Source organism: Globicephala melas, chromosome 15 (assembly GCF_963455315.2).
Source record: "Globicephala melas chromosome 15, mGloMel1.2, whole genome shotgun sequence".
NCBI classification, from domain to species: domain Eukaryota; kingdom Metazoa; phylum Chordata; class Mammalia; order Artiodactyla; family Delphinidae; genus Globicephala; species Globicephala melas.
The window spans coordinates 48600392-48626053 of record NC_083328.1 but is presented as its reverse complement, the minus strand read 5'-3'; the positions used below and the strand labels follow the sequence as shown (position 1 = coordinate 48626053).

Genomic DNA, 25662 nt, shown 5'->3' with positions numbered 1-25662 from the left:
TCTGTCTGTGTGTCCTACTGGATCTTTTTCTCTTGTGGAACACTGACTGATACAGATTTTTATAGTAGAAGTGTTTTGAGAGGGATAGAATCTTAAGAACGAGGTTTCTAAATTGATTCTGAGTTTTCTGGAATAAATTCTCTAGTTTGATTAGACCTAAAGACACTAATGAATATTTCTAGTGGTAAAGAGGGTACTGATAATACACAGTATGATGTGGCAGTAGAGATAGACAAAATATCACCATTGGATACTATCAAATACCTATAAAGGGTAGGGTTCTGGGTAGCCATGTGTTTGATATTGTACAACATTTTGGACAACCTAAGGAATATAATGGATTTGGCCGGTTGCTCCTACTTGCGCTGGAGAAAGTAGGGAAAGGGCAAATGACTTGAAAGGTTCTACACCTTCCCTGAAAGAAACCTTTATCTCCTGTAGCTGCAGTGCTGAGATTTCTAAAAACAAAATCCACAGTCTCATCCTGAGAGTGGTTGAATTATAATGCAGATTGAATTCTCAACCTTATGGATGTCCTCTGTTAAGGTGAGGCCATTGATTAAGAAGGAAAGGGATCCTGAAAATTAGAATCAGGACATATAGAAGATCCCAGTGAACCTGGGTGCACTGAACCCGTAAATTCTGCTGAATCTTCTTTGGCAATAGAAGAGGCCATTTTACTTCTGTTGGAGGAGGTTCAACCTGCTTTGCCTGAAGAAGCCGTAATGAGGCTCGCCTGAGGTAGTTGCCTTGAAAGACACTCTTGATTCATCTCAGGAACTATCCCCACCATTCATTTTTGCTTCTAGACCTATAATGAGACTCAGTTTCCAACTGGCTCCAGAGAATGAGATGCAAAGTGTGACCTGTAATGAAGTACACTACACACCCAAAAAACAGCATGATTTTCCAATTTATACAGACAGATATTTGGGTAATATGTGTCAGGATGGATATTAAGGATGTGGGATAACAGTGTAAGGAATATATAGTTTTATCAGACCTTATTTATTGATATGGGCCCACTAAGCAGAGTTTCTTCATTTAATGTTGCAGCTGAGGGGTTAGAAAATCTCTATCAGTTTGTTTGCTGGTTTGCTGAAACATGGACCAAAAGGTAACTTACATTAAATGAGGTGGAAATGCCAGGACTGCCTTTTTATGCTGTAGAGGAAGGTATCCAAAGTCCTAGGGAAATTGAAATGTCAGAATGGATTCATCATTTAAGACCTACTCACCCACCCTGGGACCATCCTTTCACCAGATGTGAGAAATAAATTTGTGAGGGGAACCCAGCATCCTTGAAGAGCTCTGTGACTGCTCTTCTCTGCAGGTCAGAAATTACCTTGGGAGCTGCTGCCTGCCGCCAAACACTGATCCTTAAATGAAATGGGGATAATTAGATCCTGGGGTGGCAGGGCCAAGTACCACAACTTAATTACCAAATTAAAGTGGGCATGGTTACCATAATGGACCGTGGAATCAAGGCAGTAATAAGAATAATCTGACTGTCTGATGCCTATGATGTTGGCTAATTGATCATGGTGTCCCTCAAAAAGAAATAGATAGGCAGTCTATTAAATTCTTACTTGATTTGTATAAGTGGTTGGTTCTAGGTGAAGTGAATAGAAATCTAATTTATATCACCAAAACAGAGATTCATGTCTCCTCAATCAATTCCCAGATTTGATTCAATTTTAAGACTCAGAACCCCTTGAATAAAGAGGAGGGCCTGTCTCCTTGAGGAATGACTTCACCTCACTGCCAAAAATTTATACATTTTACTGCAACAGACACCTATGCCAGATATGATTTGCTTTTCCTGAACACAATAGTCCTGCCAAAACTGTGGATGTACAGAATGCCTTATTCACTGTCACTGTATTCCACACAGTGTATCATCCAGTCAATCAAGGAACTCACTTCACAGCAAATGAAGTGCAGCCCTAGGCCCAGGATTATGAAATCCATCATGTTTCCCATTATACTGAAGCAGATACTTCAAAGAACACTGGGATGGCCTTTTGAAGATTCAGTGACAGTCCCAGTGAGATGGAAATACGTTTCAAAGCTGTGGTTAATATCTAAATCAGCATCCAAAATATGGTGCTGATTTTCTCATAGCCAGGATTGACAGGTCCAGGAATCAAGAGATGGAAATGGGAGAGGTATCACTCACTGTTACTGCAAATGACCCAGTAGCAAAATCTTTGCCTTCTATCTCCATGACCTTATGCTATGATGGTCTAGAAGTCTTAGTTCCAAAGGAAGAAATTCTTCTACTAGGAAACATAAAAAGGATTCCATTGAAACAGAAGTTCAGACTGCCACCTGGCCACTTGGGGCTCCTCCTGCCTCTGAATCAACAGGCAAAGACAATATTACTCTACTGACTGGGGTGATTGATCTTGATTACCAAGTAGAAATTGGGTTGTAATTGGAAGTGCAAAGGAGAATATCTGGAATACAGGAGATCCCTTAGGTTGTCTCTCGGAGCTACCATGCCCTGTGATTCAAGTCAATGGAAAACTACAACAGTCCAATGAAGGTAGGACTGCTAATGGTCCAGACCCTTCAGGAATGCAGGAATGATGGTCTGAGTCACCCCACAAGGCAAAGAAACATGACTAGCTGAGGTGCATGCTGAGGGTAGAGGGAATACGGAATGGGTTGTGGAAGAAGGTACTTTAGCTATGTGGCTAAAACCATGTGGCCAGTTGCTGAAATTAAGGCTTTAACAGTTATAACATGCCTTTTTGTTTTGTTATGCACATGTTTATGTGTGTATGAATAGCAAATATTTTTTGTCTTTTCTCTCTTACCCCCTTATCTTATAAGATGTATTAATAATAGTTAACTTTGCTCCATTGTATTTAATTTACAGGATACCAAGGAGAAGAGAGAACATCACCCAAGGACTTTGGATTCTCTTCTGGGGAAAGATTAGAACACTTTCAGTTGTAATAGGATAGTTAGTTACATCATTTTAGATGGAAGTGTGCCTCTGTTACTGTCTTTATTTGGTTATTAAATATGGTTTAAGGAGATGTATATGGGCACCAAGTCCATAAGGGGTAGACTGTGATGTTTCATATGTCAAAACTTTGCTAGGCTCCAGTCCCTAGTTATTCAACCAAACAGTAATCTGTGTGCACCTGACTGTTACAGACAGGCAGAGAAAAAATAAAACCCAACCCCCCAACTTTTCATGTTCCCTTCTAAAAAGCATTCGTCTTCCAAAATAAGGGTTATATATACTACTGATTAGTAATAGTTAGATGTTTTATATATAGTGTCTCATTTAATCCTCACCTTGGCCTGTGAGAATGAATAATTGGAACACAGAGTGAATAACTAGCTTGAAATCTTTCAGCTAGTGAATTCAAGATCAGGATTTAAATTCAAATTGTCTGACTCCAAAACTCAGCGTTTTCCACTGAGACACATAGACACTACTATAACTACAAATTTCATAAACACTAAGAAACAGCATATGCTTCTATACAAACTGCTCGACCTTGAATTCCAGACTTCTTTTTCATGAACCCTTATCTTACTCACAGAGAATAGGAATTTTTTTGTGAACTAAGTGATAGCCTTTAACAGCCTTAAGACTCTTTAAAAAAACCTTCTGTTTGTTTTGTATTTGAACACTTGCTGAAAGGAGACTGCCTAATTTAAAGAAAACAGGGAGTCAAAGCTACAGCCCAGCCATCTCCCCATTCCTTGGTTGTGTACTTGGGCAAATCACTTAAATCTGCTGAGCCTCTTTTTTACTCTTCAATAATTAAGATATAATAATAATAATGAAGAGGTAATAATCCTTATCTAAAATTTTCACAAAATGGTTCTGAAGACTCTTTGAGACACCATAAGCGAAGCTACTGTATACATTTAAGAACTGAATTCAATATTTATCTTTTCTACTGTCTTAGACTGTTTGATAATAGTTCTATATCTTGCTCACTTTTGCACATGACCTTATGCAAAATAGTTGCACAATAAATACAGGTTGGATTAGGTGAATAGTAGGTACTAAATAAATAACAGGTGATAAACTCCATAAAGGCACTGGTTATGTGTGTTGTTTTCATTGCTGTATCTCCAGTATCCAATATTATACCAGCATATGATAAAAATAAATGAATGAAAATTAAAATAGCATATTGATCAATAGATCAATTTCCAGGGTCTTTCACTGGTGGATGTTGGGAAAGAAACTCTCCAAGCCCATTTACAACTTCCCTTTCCTCACTGTCCCTTTCAAGCTTCCATTATTTATGTTCATCCTTAAATGACCAAACTTCTTAAACGTATAGCCTGAACCACAGCAATCCTTTTTTTACTACCCCTTCTTCCCTATCTTCTCCTCCTGAAAATGTGCCCTAAAAGTCAGCAGTAGTCACTGGCAGATGCATTATGAAAGTGGGAGATCCCATTTTACTCTTTTTTTTTTTTTTGGCTCTATTTTCCCACCTCAAATCACTTAGATATTCAGATCAATCAGTTTTCCTTCATCGAGGGGATGTGCTGATGACTTGCTATGAAAAGAATAATCATTTGGAATTACTGTTGTGACAATCAAGTAACAAAAAACTATTAAATATTTGCAAAATGAGTGCATAAAAACTTTAAATTTTTTAAGGCTCAATTATCTTCCCTGCCAAATTAAGTTTTAGTGAGAAATACTCAGAAAGGTCTAAAACATAGCAAATTTAAATCGCATCATCAGACAGTTTGCTGGTAGCATTCTTGTAAGAAAGAGGAACTTAGATGTTTTTCCTCTAGTAGTTTACAGTCTCTGATTTCCCTTTGCTCTTTTTCAGTGCTTTCCACCTCATGGGTTGGCCTATTGGTCAGCAGGGGGATTGAGATAGAGCTACTTGGTGCATGGTAACCGTGTTATCTTCCCCAGAGCTCATCGCTGCCAACCCACGTACTGTGGCCAAGATGAAGTTAGAACTCTAATGAACCCAGCAGTATCCTTTGAAGGAAGGAAGGAAGGAAGGAAGGAGGGGGCAGGGCGGAGGGAGAAAAGCTGAAAGAGGAAATATTTAATTCCCATGAAGATGTTCATATAATATTTAATAGCAGAAGAGATTCTCACAAAATTCTAAAATACCAAGACATAGATTACTCATCCTAATATTTAAGACTTATGCTTCAATGTTAAACTCATAATTTTCAGGGTGAAGAAGCAGGAAATAATGGAAACTTCTATCAGGTCAATAAGGTGTTTTTTTCCTTTCCTTTTCTTCTTGTTTAATATAAACAGCCCATGACTCCTGAGATAGTTAAGTAAGACCCCTTGCCCCCAGTAATTGCCTAATGAGCCACAGAGTTCTCTCTGTCAAGAGCTCTTGGAAGAACATGTAGGGTTGAGAAGCACTATCCTGGGCCTGGTGGCTCAGCTCCCGAGACGTGAGTTCTGACGGCAGAGGAACCCGTGGGGCCGGAGAGAACCCAATGTGAGCCTGAGCAGGTTAGCCTTCACTTTGGAGAAAATTCAGAAGTTCCAGGAGAATTTTCACCAAACGCAGGCTCTAGATACGGGGTTCCCTTCTCCTGTGCTAGACCCCATGTGAAACTGCTGCGGTGGAACAAAAGAGATCTCCAAACTTACTCTTTTCAAAATCCATATCTCTGATGGCTGGAGAAGCCAATGCTAGGAGCTGCATCTTCCACCTTAGACTGTAGGCGCTTGTCACTGGAAGTTACAATGCCTGCAGGACTGCTGTCCCCGTCACTCAAACACAAGAAAGAGGCTCAGGTTTCTGAACTTGAGTTTTCTCATCTATAAGAAGGTGAGTGGGAACAGACAGGTGAATTGTAAGAGCACTATTATGTGACAGCTCTATTTTTGACCAAAGACAAGCCTGCTGAGTTATTATTTTCCAGCACGTTCACTCCTGGGAGTCCAGTGGTTTGGGAGGGAGAGTAGGAATACGTGGATATTCCTTTGTCTGAGTCCAGGGGGCAGCAGCGTCTCAGGTAAAGAGAGGCCAGTGAGGATAAACGGCATATAGGAAATACTGTATCTTCCACCTCTTAAACCCTGAGGTGAGGAGACGTGTGTCCACCAAAATGAATTTTTTTAAAGAAACAAAATCTTCTGAAATCATGCACTAGTTCTAAAGAAACTCTGGCTCCCAGGAGATCCTCAGAACATAAAACTCACTGGTGCAATGATAATATTTCTCCTGAAGGGTTTCCCTTTGATTTTCTTGGGTGGGTTTTTGGTGAGAGCAGAAACCCCTTTCTTGGCATCCTCTTTCTTGATGACAAGGACTTTTTATTTTTCCAAGATGTGCCTGGCAAGCCCCAAAGCCAGGGAAACAAGATTGGGAGGCCTGATGTTACACAATGCGTTACAAGTGAGACCCAAAGCTGTTCTGGTTTCCTGGTTCCTCCTGACCCAACACAATGTGTTGTCAGCACTCAGGAGTTTCCCACCTAGTAGCAAATCTGCATCTTGACTCTATTTTTCCGTTTTCATTAGTGTGAAGGAAGGAAGGTAACTCAGTAGCTGAAGACTCAGAGGATTCTAAAGGAATTGCCAACTTTTTTTCCCCCGTGTGGCTTTAAGCCCAGTGCTTGCAGCAGAAGCCTTTGAAATCCTTGCAGCTCAGGAAGCTGAGGTTTCGGAAGGAATGAATATGCATGGCGCGCGTAATCTACAATTTATTAGCCTGCTTCGCTGGTCATTATTGAGATTTGACTGTAATGCTCAGTGGCACTAACATCCTCTCCACATCTCCCTAATAACATTTACGGTCAGTAATAATATTAGCTCAGTCCTTGAGCTGTGCTCTGCGGAATGAATCTGCCCAGTCTTATCTCGTCTCGTTACTCTTAACAGGGCTCCCGGAGTCATATCACACTCCAGTGACACGCCATACAGAGAGACATCTTTTAAATGTTTTCTCTGACAGATTTCACTTGAGATGCTAGCCTTTTCATTAGTGCGACGCACCAGGAAGTGACAGATTATAGTGGAAGCGCTGATTCTCCAGGCGAGCATGGTAGCCATAGGACGTCCCAACAGTACTGAGGGATTCGAGAAGACAGCCATGAGTATGTCCAGGGAAGGCTCTTTGAAGATGTTCCCTCAGCCCAGGTGGGCACTGTGGGTGCCCCTTCCAGATGCTCTCCTATGACTCTTATCAGCATTGTGCACCCATTCCCCAGCTCTGCATGCTTTGCTAGTCATGGTTGTCTCCTGTCTCGGTGGGCAGCGCAGCTGCGCAGACCTGCCTCGAAAAGGAGCCCAAGCTGGTGACTGACAGGTACAGAAGCAAAAAAGCCCAACCTCCTTGCCTTGAGTTGACACTTATGCTCCAGAGCCCCTTGCGGGACCCAGCTGTGGCTAGGGTTTCACTTGCAATCACACCCGTGCTTGGCTTCCTCCCTCTCCCTTTCCTGTTTCCCATTACTTACTGGCCTCTCTAGGGAGCCCTTCCTTGATAAATCACTTTCACAGGAACGTTTGGCTCGGAGTCCGCTTCTGGGAGAACCTGATCTCAGATGCATCAGGCAGGCCCTGACTCTCCAGCTGTGCGCAAGCCTCGTGGCCATTCTGCTTCTGAATGTGTCCCTCTACAGCAAGAAAATCTCCTGGCAGCCCAAACGGTGTGTCCTCCCAAACCTCTCCGCCCCCACTCAAGGCCCAGGGCCTGCCAGCCTTCTGTCCAGAACGGCCTAAAGGAATCTGCATTTTTTGGATAGCTCACCACTGTCATTTATGTAAATACTTCCATTTATCTCTTTGCACCAACCATTTCAAGTACATATTAGTAGAACCATTTTATAGTTTTAGGAAACTGAAGTTCAGAAAGGTTATAAAAACCGAACAAATTCCCACACTCAAAAGATGCAAGGCCTTTAACCCAAGCCTTTAACTCCAAGTCCAGTGAATTTTTCACATCCTACAATGGCCCCGCTACAGCCAGGACACAATGTTCCCAACTGAGAGTATCAGTAATGTTGAGATGACTACATCATGACCGTGGTCATCCATGTCCCCTCTGTTGACTAACACGAGTGACTGTTGTTCTTTACCAATGACAATCCTAGCTTCACTTTGGTCCTCCTGCCTTCTAGACAAAATTTACCCTAATTTCTTGGCAGTATCTAATCTAGAACCAGCCCCTGCTTCCTAAATTTCTCCTTAAATTTATCATAAGCCCAAACTGTATCAAGAGCCTTCTCCCCACCCCCGCTTACTGCAATGCTCCCAGGCTTTCTCTGAATTCTATTCTCCTTTGCTGCAGCTGCCTAACCAAACCTAACTTTGTTGACTTTAGGTATGTTCTTTATGGTATCATCATCCAGATTTCATCACCCATCAAGTTATTTTCCAAAATAATTTCTTGTGAATAATTATGCTGTTGACTAGCACGATGTTTCATGAAAGTTTACGTGTTATTGATTGCAAAATGCACATGTAACACTAAAAAGAAGAAAACAGCTGCCAGTTAAATTATGACACCATGCCTTTATGATAGTCTTGTACAACACATGAATCAATCACATCAGCTTCATGTGGCTTTGTTTATTTTTTCACATATTCCAAGAGATGTGATAATTTCCCCGACTTTAGTTGCATTGGTTGGCTTGGGATAGGTCCCATTTTTTTCCTTGTACCTCAATAACAAATCTTCACTACTTTACTTGTGAAAATCTTCCTTTCTTTATTCACATAAAGCAATTGGTGTGGCTTTGCAAGAAAATATGGAATTGCATTCATTCTTCTAACATCAAATATTTGCTTCATTAATATGTAATTTATACCCCAAAGCTCTAGTATGCATTTCTGCCTTCAGAATATTTCACTTCAAGATCAAGTTATGGAAGACAATTAAACAGAACACAGATAGTACCAACATGACACATAAAGTAAATGAATGGATGACCAAGTTTTTGTAGGCACACGCAATGCTGCTAGGTCCTAACTTTGACCTAACTCCCAGGGATTATAAGAAGAAAGATGTATCATGATTCTGGCAATATCAGAATGTGGAAAAGCATGCATCGTAGTATTGATGAAATATATGAAGGTAGCTGCAGTTAATTTTTATCTTGAATAGAATTTCCATCCTACTGATTTACAATTAAGTATAAAATAGAAAAAGACCATTTTTAAAAGGAGCAGAAGCAAATAAGAATGGTGTTAAACTTTCTCTCAACTAAAGGAAACATGTGAAGTCACATAGTTTTTCTTCTTTTAGAAAAGGAAAACATATTTACATCGATAGAGACTAAATATTCCTAGGACCTACACCTAAGTAGTGATGTTAGTAATATTGCCTTTCAATACATATTCAATTATGGTTTTGAAGAAAAATGATCAACTCCCAATAAATGATGTAATGAATGTAATGAATATTCATATACATAGACAGGTGAAAAAGGGAGATGTCTGGGTTAGATGGAAAAGGATTTGCCTTGATTCCAGCCCTTGCCAGAAGTCAACTGCTTACAAAACATCCCAACCCTAGTGACCCACTCCATCGCACTCAGTACTGGGTGACCTACTCATTCCTTGTAAGAGGTCAACCCTTAGCATATATAGTAGGTACTATTGGTGCTTCACCCAAACCTCATTTTATGGCCTGTTTAACACCTCCCTCAGCTGCTGTGAGTACTGGATGCTAATGGCTCAGAGCAGCCCTCTACTTTAATTGGCTTTCGACAACTGAAATCACTTCACCTGTATGTAGGTAGACTGAGAGGTAAGTAGGGAGGTTGGTCATTCCCCCATCCCCCGAAATGGCCAGCAGCCAATGTTTTCAGCCAAGGGCAGTAGGGGGCAAGTACAAATCGACTCTCCTTGCCTCAGGTGGAAATTACTCTGTAGTGCAATTTATGCTCTAGAACTCCCCAGGCAATGAGGCTTAAAGCTAGAATCATATTCTTACTTGACCCCATCCCCTACCTTAAATTGCTGCCTTTATTCCCCTCACCCATGTCTCCTTTGAGAGCCCCCCTCTCAATAAATTGCCTCCACAAGAATCCCCATCTCTAGCTCTAGACCCAACAGAACCTAAGACACAAGTAAACCCCATCCCAAGGTTCTCTGCATTTTCATATTGAACTTATTCCTTTCTCTCTCTCTCTCTCTCTCTCTCTCTCCATGTGCACTTAATTCTGCTCACAGAACCTAAATCAGGAAGAAAACCCTGGCTTCACCTACACTAACTCTGCATCTGCTCTTACCTCGTCTCATGAAGAGGAAGAGAAACTTCAAGTTACAGTCTCCATCCATCCACCCTGGAGTAAGGAAATAAAGAGATGGAAACTTCTCAGGCACTGACTAGAGATCATTCCAGAGCTAATGGAGATATTCCTTTGGAAAAGTCAGTTTTGAAACACTAGGCTTTGCTGACATTCATCCACGCCCTTTAGTAAGTTTCATTCACCCCCCCCCCCCTTTAGTAAGTTTCATCCTCATGTGTTGTTTTCCAAGGAGACTCTTTTGAGTCCGGTCATCTCTCTCTCCACTTCCCCTTCCCTTAGGCCAGGTATGCTGTCATTGGCAGACTTACCTGTGCAAGCTCGGTTCCCCCTGGGCCTCCTCCCCTCCTCACTGTGCTTGTTTTTCATAAGTCCTTCTTTTTCCACATTCAGCAATGATATGTACGTTGCTTTTGCTATGGACAGTTCTGAAAACAAAGCCCCAAAGAATTTGAATCAAAATGTCACTGTGTTGGAGAAAAAAAGAAATATCTTTTTGAATCAGAGACCTAGAAATTTCTTTGAGGTAATGTTTAAGCTTATTTATCCTCCTTTCCTAATACTTTATTTCCATCAAAAACATACTTTCTGCTGATTTAATTATCATTGTCTCACAGTCACTTAATAGATAGATGTTCAGCTTACAGCACTCTATATTCAACTCCTTAAGATTTTTCAACTCTTTAAATTCCACTCTGTTCCTTCCACATCATTTATGCTGAAAGGTTTACCTTTTTCTTATATTCGGTCCCTGATTTATAGTTCCCAAACTCTCTTAGGAGATTTATAGAAATATAGATTTTATATTTAAAAAGAGCTTAGAAGAAATAAATTCTCTGAAACCCACTGGGTTGGGAGTTCTTTTTCATCCAGCTAGTTTCTCTTCTTTTTGATTTTATAAAGGGTAGAGATTTTGGTAATATCTTCAACTCCTAAATAAGCAGAAGGGAGCCCAGTTGCTCAGTCAATGATGAAATCATGGACCTTGGACCCAGATCAGCTCAACTAGGGGATCACAGCCTCCGACCAGCCTCTCCATCCTGTCTCCAGGCCATTTGAATCTTCTTGCCTTCTCCCATATCCTCAAAGTGTCAAGGAGAGACTAGAAGTGGGTTTAAATCAGGAGTCAACGACTTTCTGTAAAGGGCCCCTGGATAGAAGAAAAATGGGGGGGAGGGCATCAAGGGAGAACATCGATCATTAAGAAGCTAGATCAGGGGAGGGGAAGGGAACTAACATTTGTTTGACCACTGGGTGCCAATCACATCATTCTTTCATTCTTCTCAAGAGCCCTGTAAGGTACAGGATACTATTATTGCTTTTATCATTTTCAAAATGTGGAACTGAAGCTTAGAGTAACTGAGTAACCCACTCAGGGATGATGAGTTGATAAGCGGCAGAGCTGAAGCTCAATCCTACATCTCTCTTTTCCCGAGTCTGTTCCGTACTCTCCAGTGGCCATTCTTCCTTTTACTGTAGCTCCAAAGGGGTCTGAGATCCCAGACCTCTTTGAGATTCTGTTGCAAGCTATGGATCCCAGGGGGGAAAAAATACTCCTGTGCACTTTTGTACACAATTCCAGGAGCTTCACATTAATTTGCATGAAAAGTCAGGGCCTTCGCAAATCCCTCCAGGTCCTATTAGCCAGAGATATATTCCTTCAGAGAGAGTTGCTTTAGAAGCCTGAAATTATGTTAGGTACCAGCTGCCTACAGACCCTGAGACCCAGCACATTAATTCTGGGTGGCCCCCAAGACACCAAGCCAGCCCTGCAGTTGTGTTGGATGGAGAAAAGGAGGATGAGAGAGGGTAAACCTTTTCTGGAAATTTGCTTTTATGATTTTTTAGATTTTATTATACAATTGCCATGTGCTAGACAGTGGGCTTCATATCTTAGATGCACTATGTCACTCATCACCACTCCAGGAGGTAGACTGATTACTACAGCAGTGTATGAAGGAGGATATCATGGTCCATTAAAGAGGCAAAACGACTTAAGTCACACCCGTAGCAGAGAAAGGATTCAAACCAAGGAAGTTTATTCTCTAGGGTATGTGCTCTTAATCACTTACACTTCCAGAAAGCTTTCCATAGACCTGTAGGTAGAGATAGGCAGAGTTCTCCGTGTCCTACATAAAAACACTTGCAACCTCTGTGATGAATATTTATAATTTAAAGTGCCTGGTACTTTTGCTGTAGACATTGTTATTATTAAAAATGTGAAAGTAAATATTTATAAACAGCTGGTAGGGAAACTAGACTTCTGGAGAGGACTTTTGAGCTCAAATTGCTGCTCTGAGGTTTTCTTTTAAAAATGGAAATATGCAGACTGACTCTAAATAGAAACCTTCCTCCTATTCAAATGCTTGACTCTCCCGGCCCAGCTAAGGCTCCCCTAGAATTCAGCACTGGGTCCTCAGGAAAACGACTGCTTTGAAAAAGTTTAGCCACGACGAAATTCTACTGCTCACCCACTGCAATAGTAAAGCAATCAAGACTAGTAATACCAAGCATTGGAAAGGATGTGGAGCAACTGGAACTCTCAAACACTGCTATAGGAAGTGGAGAATGGTATAGCTTCTTGGCAAAATGGATGAGTAGTTCCTAATAATGTTAAATTCGTTCACCTGCCCTATGACCCAGAAATTTCACTTCTAGGTACTTCCTGAGACAAATGATACCATAGAGCCATACAAAGACATGTGTAAGAAGATTCACTGCAGCTTTATTCATAAGAGCCACAAATCAGACACAACCCAAACGTCTATCAACCGATGAATGCTTAAATTGTGGTATAGCCACACAATGGCATGCTGCTCTATAAATGGAATGAACTGCTATTACTACTGATAATATACTACTACATGGATGGACATCAAAAACATTGTTCTGAGCAAACGAAGCCAGACAAAAAAGACTGTATCATTTCATTTATGTGACACTCTAGAAAATGCAAACTGATCTGTAGTGGCAGAAAGTAAATCAGTGGTTTCCTCTGATGGATGAGAGATGGAAACAAAAGGGCACGAGGGGATTTGTTGAAGTGATGGGTGTATCTGCACCTAGTTCTGTATCCTGATGGGTGGTGGATGGGTACCAGGGAAGTATGTACTTGTCAAAGCTCATTGATCCATATACTTAAAAACTGTGCTTTTTATTGTCTGTAAATTATACCTTAATAAAATAAGAGTACTGGAAGGAAAACAGTATGGATGATGTATGTCCATCCTTGTTGGGCTCAGCTGAGGACCCAGCATCCTAAGGCACAGGCAGAAGTTTACCTCCGACACTTAGGAGAATCCAGGCAGGAAACAGACGTACCACCCCACTTTCCAAGCTCACCGAATGAAGTTACCAAAAGGGGCAATCTTTACATGCTTCCAAATACCAAAAAGCAGTGAGGATGGAAATAATCTGTCTTGACTTTCTCTGTGTTCAGCTCCTGGAGTCCCAGACCTGAGGAATGACTGTGAAATTCTTACTGTGGCACTTTGTTCTTACTGTTTGGATTGAATTTCCTTCCTGGTTGATCTGGTACTGGTTTGGACTACATTTGGGGATTCGACCTACCTGGGGCTGCAGTGGAAAGGCGCATGCCGTTACAAGAAAGTACATATTTTCGGTGGGACCTCTCCCTCGGGGATTCTGATAAGCCCCCTCCTCAGTAGCAGCACCGCCCCCCCAACCAGGGAAATGTATTGAGCAGAAGAGCAGGGGTCCAAGTAAAGGTCAAGCCCCACGGCCTTCAGAATAGAAATGTCTCTGCCAATTTTGATGCGCCTTCCAAGGTGACTAACCCTCTGACACGCCTAATGAATTTAGAGGCACATTAGCTTGATTTGCATAATAATATTTTTTTAAACACAGGGTTGCTTTGGAGAGTTAATTGCCTTCCCTGTTTTCCTTCCTGGAACTGAACTGCGGCACTACCAATGCCCTCCAAATACCCTCCCAGAAAGCCCCGCGGAGGCAAACTTGTCGGAGGAGAGAACACAGAACAATCCACACCTTGCAAATGCTAAGAGGAAGAGCAATCTGGAATTGGCTGGCAAGTCAATCCGTAAAGCAAGATTGGGGAACAGGGCAAAGATCTTAAAAATCATTTTGCCTGGGTGAAAATACATTCCCCACTCCTGGAAAACAATGCCGTGTGCGGTTTTTCTCGCCCTTCTGCAGGCCGCCTCATCCTTCAGAGAGCAGTGTTGCCAAGGGACAGAAGGCCTCGAGGTGGTGGTTGCCAGGCGGCCAGAGGGCCGGCGCGGCTCTGCAGCGTGGCAGGCGGCCAGGACCCGGAGCAGCGCACGCAGCCTTCCTCAGAGCACCTGTCATCCTTCCCTTTGCATCGGGAACGCGCCACCTTCCCCCACCCCACGCTGCTTTTCCCTGCGGGGCTGCATGTTGTCTTTCCGGATGGCAGGTGCCCGCTGCCTTCCTCTCAGCAGCTGTGGGCGCTGGGGGAGGGGAGGGCCTTGTCAAGCGCATCCTTCGCCCTGGCACGCTCCTGCGTCCCAGGTATCAGTCAGCAGCAGGTGCTGTGACATGATGACCAACACTCACATCCTCGGTGACTGGATGCGTCGCGCGCTGTGTCTGAGAGTCGCCGACACCTCATCAATCATGGCCTTGATTAGGCCGCTCAGGGTCTCCGGCCTCAACTTTTGGCTCAGAACAGAATTTACTGCGAGCTGAACAGCCTTATTTCCAACGTGGGCGTAGGCGCCTTGTTTACAAGAATATCATCATCCAGCTAGAAGATCACATTTGCACTCAAACGGGCCAACCTTTTCTTGTCAACACTGCAGTTAGGTGTGCGTCAGGCTCAAGAATTTGCTGGGGAGTTTTGCTTTCCTTGGTCCCCCTACCATTTTCTACAAAGATGCATTTTGTTGGCGCTCCAGTGCTGTATTTAGGGAAGGCTGTGACTGTCCATGTATGATCACTAATGAACAGTAGATCTTCTCATGGAAAGGGAAGAGAGGAAAGGATTCAAACTTTCTCTGGTGATGATTAAAACTTGGTCCCAGGGGCTTCCCTGGTGGCACAGCGGTTGAGGGTCCGCCTACCGATGTAGGGGACGCGGGTTCGCGCCCCGGTCCGGGAGGATCCCGCGTGCCGCGGGGCGGCTGGGCCCTTGAGCCGTGGCCGCTGAGTCTGCACATCCGGAGCCTGTGCTCCACGACGGGAGAGGCCACAGCGGTGAGAGGCCCGCGTACCAAAAAAAAAAAAAAAAAAAACAACTTGGTCCTAACTAGCTGCCTCATCAAAGAGGCTGCTTATCCAATACCATTGATTAAGCTGGTAGTCTGTGTCCAGCCTTGTGTCCAGCCTCTTTGAGGGCCCACGAGTAAGAAAAATATGATTGTTGCCCAGGAGAACTTCAAAATCTAGGGAGATAATTATACAAATATTTCTGTAGCAAAATGCTGAACAGACCTCTTTGCCTGGTACTGAAGGCATTCTAGGGCCTGACCACAGTATACAGGCCCTCACATGACTATCCTGTGCATTCCGAGAACATCCCTTATGCTTTCTCCCTCTAGATTTGAGCTCATGGCACTGTACTCATCTGGGGTCCCATTTTTCACATATTTCTCTAAATCAGAGGTCAGCAAAGCTTCTTCTGTAAAAGGTGAGATGGTAAACATTTTAGGCCTCGTGAACCAAGAGGCAAAATCCAGCAACTATTCTTACCGAAAGGTTAATAGTCTTGTTTACATTTTACATTTAAGAGTGTAAAAACCATTTTTAGCTAACAGACCATACAGAAATAAGCGGTGGGCTGGATCGCTGACCCCAATCTACATCTCATTTGTCTTTGAAGACCCAGCTCAAACGCCAGTTGCTGTGTGAAATATATTTGATCCTCCTCATATGAAATTCTCTCTCTCAGGAATGTCTAATTTACACAATTTGTTAGGTATGTATTCTTAAATGTATGAATGCATCTATCAGGAGTATGGTTAGAAGAGAAAATAGAAATTGTAAAATCAGACAGAGTAACATTCAAATTCTGATTTCTCAACTTATATTTGATTGGCACTGTGAAAGCAACTTAAATTCTCTAAGAAGTTTATTTTTAAAAAAATCAGAATATGTTTATATCTGTGTAGGAGTCATTTTTTCCCACTTCCTTACCTAAATTTTCTAAAATTATTTACATCAAATATGTATCCCTTTTATGGTACAAATATGCCAATTACCTAATCCATAGGGTTACAGTATTTGTATTTAAAAAATGATTATCTCTGAAATGTTATAAAGGCTCAGTAAATATTTTCTTCCATCTCTTCATGAGTTCTTTCTATATTCTTATCAAGGGTCTATGTCTTATGTTCAATACTAAATTGCATTTTGTTTAGGACAAAGATGCCACCTTGAACTTTAAGCCCTCCGCAATACTTGAGAACTTGCACTTGGCTGGTGGTCGGAACCATTTGCTATTAATTTAAATGGTACCCCCAAAACTGTTTTACACTAAATCCCTTCAAAATAATTGTCTCTATTCATTTCTATTTGCTTGCCCTACTACTCAATCTAATTCAATCTGTCTTCTCTCTCCATCACTCAATCCACCTCCATGTTTCTAAATCCAGTGAACATATTTCAGGGCTCATCTTATTTGACTTTTCATTAGCATTGGATTCAAACACATCCTTCTTTTTGACACTTCCATCTCTTTGAACTCCACAATGTCAGGATTTCCTGGGTTTTCTCCTCACTCCCCTTTCTCTCCATTTCTGTCTCATCTGCAGGATCTTTGTCATTCAGAGACCATTAACCATTGGCATTTCTGAAGACATAGCCCTTGCTATTATCTCTCTGTATTTCCACCCATGTCCCTGGTTTCAAATGACATCTATATACAGATGTGTCACTAAATTTAATCTCTCACCAAGATCTCTAAGTTCAAGCTCAATCATCTCACTCAGAGACCCCTCAAAGTCAACATGACCAGGACTAAATCCATGATCCATGCTAATCCCTCAAGTTTGCCACCCAGTTGCAAAGGGGAGAAGAAGAGATGAATAGTCAGATCCCAGATGATTTTTAGGGCAGTGCAACTATTCTGTATGATACTACAAAGATAGGTACCTGTCATTATACATTTGTCAAAACCCAGAGAATGTCAAAGAGTGAATGTTAATGTAAACTATGGACTATGAGCGATAACGATGTGTCAATATAAGTTCCAAGATTTTAATAAGAGGACCACTGTGGCGCAGGCTGTTGATAGTGGGAGAGGTGGGAGAGGTTGTATGTATTTGGGTGTAGGGATTATATAGTAACTCTCTGTACTTTCTGCTCAATTTGGGTGTGAACCTAAAACAGCTTTAAAAAAATAAAGTCTATTAATTAAAACCAAAACCAAAACTCTAGTGTCATTTATTCTGGGCAGAATCAAGTCAAAGTTAGACTTCACATAAATCCACATCTTTTGCTTACTTTCTTCTCCTGCCCTATCCCACCCCCTGTTTTCTTCTGAGATCATTCCCTCAATAAATCACTTAGGCAAAAATCCCTGTCTCAGGCTCTGCTTCCAGGGAACCAACCTCAGGCAGAGCTGTAGGTGTGGCATGCATTTTCACTGACCTGTCCAGACATTTTTGTCTGCTTAGAAGAGCGGGACATGGCAGAGTGATTTTTGATGGAAGATGAAGAGATTTATCAGATGTCTGAAATGTAGGTGCTGACAGGAAAATACGGGCCTGGAGAGAGTTGAAAAGAAATCTCATCCACATTACCACCACCACACCTAGAAGATGGTAATGTGCCAAAGACACATCTCACCTGCTTTAAAGACTTGTCTGGGTGCCAGCTCCTAACTCTATGGGAAGGAAGCAAATGCTGTCAATTCCTTTCACTCACTGTGTTTGCTTCTTTCTCTGGCTGCTGTGATAAATTACCACAAACTGGCTGGCTTGAAACAACAGAAATGTATTCTCTCGTAGTTCTGGAGACCCGAAGTCCAAAATCAAAGTGTTGACAAAGCCGTACTCTCTCTGGAGGCTCTAGGGGAGAACCCTTCCTTGTCTCTTCCAGTGTTGTGCGGTCACGGGCAATCCTTGGCCTCCTTGGCTTGAGGCCATATCACTCTAATCTCTGCCTCTGTCTTCATGTCACTTTCTCTGTGTCCATCATGTCCTCTGTATGTCTCTTACAAAGACACATTTCACTGAATTCACCCAGATAATCCAGGATGATCTCAAGGTCCTTAACTTAATTACATCTGCAAAGATCCTTGTTCCAAATAAGGAAACATGCACAGATTCCAGAAATTAGGAAGTGGACATATCTTTTGGGAGGGCACCATCAGTCCACTATACTCACGAATTTTTCCCCTAATTCTGTATAATATTTCCTATGCTTATATATGTTTACAGTCTGCCCAGTTCTTTCAATTAAACAGCCTATCAACTACCATAACAAATAAACATAAGAATACCTATTATTTAACACATTTTTCTTACGTCCCAGACACACCCTATGATGGGTTATTATTCCTATTTTATAGTTAAGGAAACTGAGGCTGGTGTGGGCTTTAATTTTTCACCTTTAGTATTTCAAACTTGGTATCGCCACTGGGTGTCTCCTGCAAGAGCTAGAACGAGAAAGGTCTCCAACAAGAACACATTCACCTTGCTCCCTGGGTTAGTGTTCTGAGTGTAACGTGAATAGCAATATTCTTAGAAGCAAAGTAGATCACGAAGCATTTGGCTGGCACCTGTACTGTGGAGTGGTGCAGGAGAAAGAACCAGGGCTCTGGGTCTCACACAGGCAGCTGGAGTCCCCACTGTGATCTCTGACTAGCTTCCTGAATTGGGGCAAGTTGCAACATTCCTCTAAGGCTAACTCCTAACCCATTAAATTAGGATGCTCCCACATTGCTCATGTGGCTGTTGAAGGAACAACTGAGTTAAAAGCAAAATCACCTTTACCAGATTAATTATACGTTAACATATAATTATATTAACGTTACACTAATTCCCATATCCTTCCTTATGTATTTGCAGACCACAAGAAAGAAGGCACCCAGGATAGCTTCACATTCTCTATTTATTAATTCTCGACAGAGATCTCCCACTCCTGTGAGCTGGCTCCCTCCTCCACCGCATGGCTGGGAGAGAAAACTTGGAAATTTTGAGAATAGAAATGTTCCCGTCTCATCTCAATCAATGCTTTTATATAAGAGTTTATGTAAGTCCCTACTTTTATATAAGTCCTTTGCTTCAATTACCCACAAAACACCCATTTCTTTTTTTTTTTTACTTTTATATTGGAGTATAGTTGATTAACAATGTGATAGTTTCAGATTATAGTAAAGTGATTCAGCTATACAATACATAGACATGTATCTATTATTTTTCAAATTCTTTTCCCATTTAGGTTGTTATATAATATTGAGCAGAGTTCCCTGTGCTACACAGTAGGTCCTTGTTGACAAAACACCCATTCCTGAAGGATCACAGGTCTACATCTACCTATAATGAATTATGGAGCAGAGGCTATTTTCTATCTTGGTAACTCTCCCCCACACCACCTTCACTACCCAAATGGTCAAGATTTAATATGTGAACCTCCTAACAGAAAAGACAGTAAGCTCACTGTTTGGCAGGAAAAGGAAGTCATTCAGCAAATCAGGGCCACCGTCAGGAGGCTTCAGTGGCCTCTTCAGCCTCACTCCTCCAGGTGTGCAGTCCAGGCCAGGCATCAGCTGGGGAGGCAGGCACATCTCCGCTGCACCCCCGCCAGCTGAATCAGAACCTCCACACCGGGGCCCATGAGGTTGCTCTTACCAAGCCTCCAGGTGGTTCTGATGTGCCTGGAAGTTTCGGGAGCCCTTTGCTACAGAAGTGGTTCTCAAAATTCCGTGGCACCAGAACCACCTGGAGGCTTGGTTAGAGCAGCCTCGTGGGCTCCATTCCAGAGGTTCTGACTCACGAGTTGGGGCTGCACCAGAGAATCTGCATTTCCCATAAACTTCCAGGTAATACTGGTGCTCCTGTCCCAGGGGCCACAATGTGAGAACTGCTGTGCTACCACACTTCCAGAGGTAAATGCATCAGTTTCTTTTTTCTCTCTGGATATGAAAACTTGAGTAGGGGGTATTGCCAAAAAGGAAGAGAAAGACTGCTTTTATGCCTGGTTTTCCCATTACATGTTGGGTTCCTGTGGGCTTCCTGGAGTCCGTTACTCCATTCTCCAGAGACAGGAAGTCATCATGCCTTTTCATGTCACCCTCAAAATATCTCAGAACCATCCTTGGCCTCCTGAGGCTGTTTATTGCTCCAAGCTGGTCCTTTCTGCCTCCAAATCCATTCCATTTCTGTTTTCATATGATCACCAGATACACCTTCCCTAAGGCCCACTTTGGTTGCAAAGTATAATGTTTGTAAAGCTGTCAAGGACTCTTTAGTTTCCACCATAACAAATCTAAACTCTTCCTCCTGGTTTTCAAGACCCTCTGTCATCTAATCTCTCTTTACAATCCCTCCTGTAACTCACTCTCTGCTCTGATCAAATTGGTCCCTCTCCTGAGCCACACACATAGAAATTCATTTTTCATCCTTGCTACCGTCTTCACTTATTGTAGAATGTTCTTCTTTCCCCATTTACACCCACACATCCTTCAAGGCCCAGATGAAGTGCCATTTCAAACCCAGGTTTGCACACCAGCCACCTCTTCTCCCTGTCCACAGCACATAGTGCTGGTCAATCATGCAACTCAAGCTGAGATACCAGCCACCACTTCTCCCTGTCCACAGCACATAGTGCTGGTCAATCATGCAACTCAAGCTGAGATACCAGACACCACTTCTGAGTCCTACTTAACACAATGCTCCAGGCCACTGCCACTAGTCAAAGTGTACACAAAGGATGAAACCTCAGTATTCTAACCCTTTGTGGCTTTTGTTATTCCAACTATACCAAAATCCACAATCAAGTACCTATTCATTATTATTCACTACATTGTAATCTCACTCAGGACAGGGATAAGGCTTAAAATACTTCTGTACTCCTCCAGAATTTCAGTCCTGAGTATAAGGGAAGACTTGAGGAATACCAGTTTGTTTTTTGATTAAACAGAAAGTATTGCAACAGATATGCAGCGGTGCTTACACTTGATCTGGCCGTCTTCACTCTATGGAGACCCAAGTTCACCTGAGCTCTTCATCCACCTCCTCAAAGAACAACAGTAGAAATATTTGCTTAATTAATTCCTTAGGTTTCCACAGAATAAAATGGAAGTTGTCCTCGTCTCTTCAGTAAGATAGAAGCAGAGAGATATGCAATTTCAATCAGCTTAAAAGAAAACTAGCATCAAATAAGGCTATAACGTGATAGCATTGTGTTCCAGGCATCGTGTCTAACGTAAGAGTAATGGTATAAGATAATGGCAAATTTTGACAGTGGCACCATGTAAATACTGAGCCTTATCTTGGTTTGAATTAACATTTACAAGAGGTAATTTTTTTAATCTGAAATAAAATCTTGACTTCAACTCTGTTTTTTTCTTCTTCATATCTTGACATGCAAAATACTAAGGGAGATGGTGGGGAGGCACCCAGGCTGTGATTAAATCTGCTTCTCACATCTATTATCTTCTCACTTTTCACGAGCTCTAATTTAAACATCTTATTTATAGTGTCATGTTCTTAAGAGGTTTCTGGATGTATTTAAATGGGGATAGCTAATTGGGACCGTTCTAGCAGAAGTTGGCTCCAAGCTCATCTTGCTGGGTGGCATCTCCTCTCTGTTCCTGAAAAATAATGTAATTTCCTCCTTTTCAGTCTAATTTTCATGTTTGTTGTTACTGCTCTGAATATTGTGACCTAAGGATGCATGGGTTTAATAATGCTTTAGTTTCAATATTATCACTAATACTTGCAATCTTCACATCATGAATTTGGTATCTTCCTCCAGAACTTCCCACTGTTCTTGACATCAAAAATAAGTAAAATCTAAAGCAGGGAACAACTTAAAAATAGTCTGAATTAGGAATTTTTTTAAAAAGTGAAAACTATATGCTATGTTTTAAATATATGTTTATTAAATGAGCTTAGAAAATGAACAGAAACTATTTTCCAGTTCTACAAAAAGTTGTTTTACTAACTTACTCTTGTTCCCTGGTAATAAATGCCTTAGGTAATAAGTAATTTCTATTATTTACGGCTTAGTGGAATAATCTGATGCCAGTACCTGGGGCCACATGCGAAGTTAGATTAATTTATACACAGCTTCTCTCGTTCTCCCTAAATCACCTGGCCTAGGTTGCGTTCCCCAGAAGCAGATCCTGAGACCAGGTTGAGTTGTTGATTAGGGACGTGAAACAGGAGGAAATGGTAAGAGGTGGGAGAATAGGACAGGGAAGGGAATAAAACCACAAGGGGGAGATTTCAGGTGAGATCTCAACCTCCGCCTGATCTGTGGGGGAGCTCGAAGTATAAATGACACTCGAGTTTATCCCTCCTTGGAACAAGGGAGCTGGGCTCTCACATTCAGCAGTCACTGGCTACTGGTAATTCCCGGGAACATGACCTTCCAGGCACTTCTGCTCATCAGCGTGTCTGGGCAAAACATCTCCAGTAACCCAAGAGTAGATCAATGAAGAAGACTGCAGGTGCTGGGAGTTTGCATGGATCAGCCTGCCCACTGGATCAGCTACACGGGTCCTCCATTGCTTCTTCTAAGGATGGGTTTTTGGTGAACAGCCTCCAGCCATACTCCTTCCAGCCCATCACACCTCCACAACTCTATTTGCCCAAATTCCAAATGCAGGGACAACATCTTTATTCATCAGCTGTCCCCTCTCTTCAACCCTGCTACTGCTATGTAACAAGTCATTAAAAAAAACTAAAGTGCCTTAAAACAATAACCATTTATTCTGTGTAGCAGTCTATGTGTTGGCAGGTAAGACTGAGCTCAGCTGGGTGGTTCTTCTGATCTTGCTGGGTTCCCTTATGTGCCTGAGGTCAGCTACAAGTCAGGTTGGAGGTTTTGCTGATCCTGCATGCATATCCTCTCCCTGTGGCCTCAGTTGGGACAACTGGAATGATTTCTATCTCCTCCTCTTGGAATGTGTTCTCTCATCCTTCAACAGGTTATCCCAAGTGTATTCATATGACAGTGACAGGGACACCAATAGAACATTGGTGCCATTGTGCAAAGTCTCTTGAGGTCCAGACTCAGTACTAACTCACTGACACTTCTGCCACATTCTATTACTCACAGCAAGTCACACAACCAGGCCAGATTCAAGAAGTGGAAATTAGACGCAGAGTCAGAAAAAGCCATGGATACAGATGTAAACAATCATGCATGTTGTTTTGCAACGTTACACGGCCTCTCAGTGCACAAGTCTCCTACTCCCAGAAGCATCAGCTTAACTCCAGGATGAGCCCAATATTCCCAACATAATTCCAGGTAGAGGTTTCCCAAAGATGCTATCTACCCACAAGTGCAAGATCTTCCCTGTTCTCGGGCAATGTATTAGTCAAGTTCTCCAGAGAAACAGAACCAATAGGATGTATAGAGATATATAGAAAGAGATTTATTATGAGGGCCTGGCTCTTCCAGAAACACCTCACAGAGGCACTCAGAAATAATGTTCACCAGCTATTTGGGCATCCCTTAGCCCAGTCAAGTTGACACATAAAATTAACCATCATAGGTGTGTAGAGTAGGGAGGGGGGGGGTTAGTTCATTTCCTCTTTCCTCTAGCAGCTCAGATAAGGCAGAAATTACTCTCAGTAGATTATCCCTCTAGGTATATTCAATAGTGCTTCTTTTTTGTTCATTTTATGTATGTGTATGTGTGTGTGTGTGATGTATCTTATCTTCATGTGACATCTGGTGATAGAGAATCACAAAAGGGAGTGAAGAACATAATTCTATTTTCAGCTGCTGGGCATGTTTAGCTCTTTTGCCAGGCGGTCATTCGCAGTAGCTCTAACTTGTGAATTGGATAATGATAAAGGTTCTTCATAGGCCCTCCTATTCAGGGGTCCATTTTAAATAAGAGAATTCATAACTGAAGGCTGTCCACTGAGTGTGAAGCTGAGGAAAGATCCATACAACTTCAAATGATCAAATGCTGTCCCCAAAGAATTTCTTCCCAAGGTATAAAAGACATTACATATTTCATCAGTTCTACGATGATTATTTTTCACATTTTAACCTCTCTGAAATTGGGCTGCATCTTAAAATGGATGGTCTCTTAAAATTATTTGGCAGCATTTTCTTAGTGGCCTACAAAAGAGTGGTGAATCTTACACCTGATGTTTTAGATTTGATGATACATGATGCCCAGAAGAAGTAGTTGTTTCCTCATATAAAACATTGGCCTGCAATACACTCATGGACTCATGAAGTTTGATATGAGCACTCAGATCAAAAGGCAAGGCTTTTGATCTGCGCGCTCAATAATTTAACAGCCTTCACTTTTTAAATAATGAGTCAATAAACTCTAGGTTCAGCCATGAGCATATATGTGGGTAGGATGACCAAGTTAGCAGCATGAGAGGAATCCTACAGAATCTTCCTCAAAATATCCTGGAGTTAAAGGAAAAAGTTTTTTTCTGGCTGCCTTAATAATCAGCTTAAGTTAGATATATTTTATAAAGGAGTGTCACTGAGTCACCAACAAAATGTAGTGTTAGATGCATAAAATTATGGCAATTCTCTTGGCTTACAGATCTGAGAAAACAAAATTTTAGAGGAATCAACTGACATCTGGCATTTCCAACCTCACCCTCTGGGTTCATTCCTCATAGACTGAAAATATTTTTCCTCATTACCATGACTGATTCCCAGTCTACAGCCCACCCAAATATGCTTACCTATTTAGATAAAAATGTACATGTTAGAGAATTAAGGGTATTTTAAAAATCTCTTTACTGCAGTTTTCCACATCTTTCCAGTTTTCCCCAGTACATATACTATTTTGAAAATCAGAAAATTTGTTTAAGTGAAAGAAAAATTATCTGCAGAAGAGCAAAACAGATAACCACAGACACAAGAAGTGAACAAGATAATAATAAAAGCCAACTCAATTGTTACACTCACTTGGCCACTTACTTGGCCACTGACCAATGGGACCACCACAACCTTGTGTGGTCAGTGCTACTTTCATCTCCCTTTACAGATGTGGAAGCAATGACACAGGAGGATTTCAGAGCTTTACTAAGACCACACGTCTGTTAGTGGGGAAGCAGGATTGAAGGTGAGCTATCAGGCTCCAGAATCCATGTTATCTGCAGCCTGATGAATAAACAGGAAGTGAACATGAAGAAACAGGTCAGAGCCTCAAGAAGTCATTCTATTTTTTCACCTCTTTGTAGCTTCATGGTGAATGGACACTTCTCTCTCTCTAAACATCAGTTTCCTTGTTTGTAATGTGGGGATACTGGCATTAACAAATGACCTTTTATA

At 41.8% G+C, this 25662-nt stretch overlaps 1 long non-coding RNA gene across 1 annotated transcript in view; it reads right to left on the bottom strand.

Annotated features, from left to right (window-relative positions):
- Nucleotides 1–1144: 1144 nt before the first annotated feature.
- Nucleotides 1145–25662, bottom strand: part of LOC132593541 (uncharacterized) — a 189399-nt gene continuing 164881 nt past the window's right edge. Inside the window, exons 6-9 of the long non-coding RNA XR_009559183.1 lie at nt 10545–10661; nt 10216–10269; nt 5624–5794; nt 1145–1188 (exon numbers count right to left, since the gene is read on the bottom strand). This is a non-coding gene — a long non-coding RNA (uncharacterized lncRNA). The remainder of the gene's footprint in view (nt 1189–5623; nt 5795–10215; nt 10270–10544; nt 10662–25662) is intronic.